The sequence below is a fragment of the Calidris pugnax genome, unplaced genomic scaffold, assembly GCF_001431845.1.
Source record: "Calidris pugnax isolate Ruff unplaced genomic scaffold, ASM143184v1 scaffold226, whole genome shotgun sequence".
NCBI classification, from domain to species: Eukaryota; Metazoa; Chordata; class Aves; order Charadriiformes; family Scolopacidae; genus Calidris; species Calidris pugnax.
The window spans coordinates 85405-88047 of record NW_015090937.1 but is presented as its reverse complement, the minus strand read 5'-3'; positions in this window follow the sequence as shown (position 1 = coordinate 88047).

Sequence of the window (2643 nt, the reverse complement as noted above, 5' to 3'; positions counted from 1 at the left end):
GGGGGGGTTAATTACCCCTAAGGGGGGGGGTAATTACCCCTGGGGGGATTAATTACCCGGGGTTAATCGCCCCTTTGGGGGGGGTAATTAGCCCTGAGGGAGGATTAATTGCCCCTCAGGGGGGGTTAATTGCCCCTTAAGGAGCACTAATTGCCCCCCGGGGGGGTTAATTACCCCTAAGGGGGGGGTTAATTACCTTTGAGTAAAGATTAATTACCTTTGAGTAAAGATTAATTACCCCCGAGGGGTTAATTGCCCCGGGAGGGGTCTTAATTGCCCGGGAGAGGTGTTAATTACCCCCAGTCCCAGGACTACGTCACCCTCCTGGGGAAGATGCTTTTCATGATTTTCAACCTGATTTATGGCTCCCTGTGACTCCCCGGGGAGGGGGGGGGAGGAGTTTTCCCCCCTTGGGGGCGTGGTCAAAACAAGCCCCGCCCCCTTCCCGGCAAGCCCCGCCCCCAGGGCCGGGGGTGGGAGGGGTTAATCGCCCCTTTGGGGGGGGTAATTAGCCCTGAGGGAGGATTAATTGCCCCTCAGGGGGGGTTAATTGCCCCTTAAGGAGTACTAATTGCCCCCCGGGGGGGTTAATTACTCCTAAGGGGGGGCTAATTACCCCTGAGACGAGGTTAATTGTCCCCAAGGGGGGTTTAATTGCCCCTGGGAGTCTTAATTGCCCCGGGAGGGGGGTTAATTACCCCCGAGGGGGTGTTAATTACCCTTAAGGGAGGACTAATTGTCCCCCGGGGGGGCTAATTACCCCTAAGGGGGGGGTTAATTAATTACCCCTGGGGGGATTAATTGCCACTGAGGGGGGATTAATTACCCTTGAGTAAAGATTAATTACCCCCGAGGGGGTGTTAATTCCCCTTAAGGGAGCACTAATGGTCCCCCGGGGGGGCTAATTACCCTTAAGGGGGGGGTTAATTAATTACCCCTGGGGGGATTAATTGCCACTGAGGGGGGATTAATTACCCTTGAGTAAAGATTAATTACCCCCGAGGGGTTAATTGCCCCGGGAGGGGTCTTAAATGCCCCGGGAGGGGTGTTAATTACCCCCGAGGGGGTGCTAATTACCCTTAAGGGAGCACTAATTGTCCCCCGGGGGGGTTAATTACGCCTAAGGGGGGGTTAATTACCCCTGAGAGGACATTAATTGCCCCAAAGGGGGTATTAATTACCACTGGGGGGGTGTTAATTAGCTCTCGGGAGGGCTAATTGCCCCTCAGGGGGGATTAATTGCCCCAGGATGGGTGTCAGGGGGCGTGTCCTCGGCGTGGGGGCGGGCCTTAGCGCGCCTCCTGGGGCGCTGATTGGCCGGCGCTCCACCCTCCCGTGGCGCTGATTGGCCGGCGCGCCTCCCTCGCGGGGCGCTGATTGGCTGGGCGGGGGAGTGTGGGCGGGGCCGAGGGCTAGCGGGCGCGCGGGGGCTGCTGGGAAAGGGGAAGCGGCCTGTGGGGCCCGGCGGCGGGCGAGACCACTTCCGGGTACCCCGAGGGCTTGCTAATTACCCTTAAGGGAGCACTAATTGCCCCCCGGGGGGGTTAATTACCCCTAAGGGGGGGGGGAATTACCCCTTGGGGGATTAATTACCCCTGAGGGGGGATTAATTACCCCTGAGATGAGATTAATTGTCCCCAAGGGGGGTTTAATTGCCCCTGGGGGTCTTAATTGCCCCGGGAGGGGTGTTAATTACCCTTAAGGGAGGACTAATTGTCACCCGGGTGACTTAATTACCCCTAAGGAGGGGGTTAATTACCCCTGAGAGGAGATTAATTGCCCCAAAGGGGGTGTTAATTACGACTGGGGGGGATTAATTGCCCCCAACAGCAGTAATTGTGGCGAAGGGGGCGTTAATTACCCCTGAGACGGTGTTAATTAGCGTCTCAGGAGTACTAATTGCCCCCCGGGGGGGTTAATTACTCCTAAGGGGGGGCTAATTACCCCTGAGACGAGGTTAATTGTCCCCAAGGGGGGTTTAATTGCCCCTGGGAGTCTTAATTGCCCCGGGAGGGGTGTTAATTACCCCCGAGGGGGTGCTAATTACCCTTAAGGGAGCACTAATTGCCCCCCGGGGGGTTAATTACCCCTAAGGGTGCCACTGAGGGGGGATTAATTACCCTTGAGTAAAGATTAATTACCCCCGAGGGGTTAATTGCCCCGGGAGGGATCTTAATTGCCCGGGAGAGGTGTTAATTACCCCCGAGGGGGTGCTAATTACCCTTAAGGGAGCACTGATTGCCCCCCGGGGGGGCTAATTACCCCTAAGGGGGGGTTAATTACCCCTGGGGGGATTAATTGCCACTGAGGGGGGATTAATTACCCCTGAGATGAGATTAATTGTCCCCAAGGGGGGTTTAATTGCCCCTGGGGGTCTTAATTGCCCCGGGAGGGGTGCTAATTACCCCCGAGGGGGTGCTAATTGCCCTTAAGGGAGCACTAATTGCCCCCCGGGGGGGGTAATTACCCCTAAAGAGGGGATTAATTGCCCCTGGGAGGATTAATTGCCCCTCAGTGGATTGTAATTACCCCCGAGGGCCTTAATTACCCCTGGAGGGGCACTAATTACCCCCCCGGGGCCTGTTAATTACCCCCTTCCCCTTCACTGCGCCCCCCCCCCCCCCCCCCGGCGGGAGGCAGGGG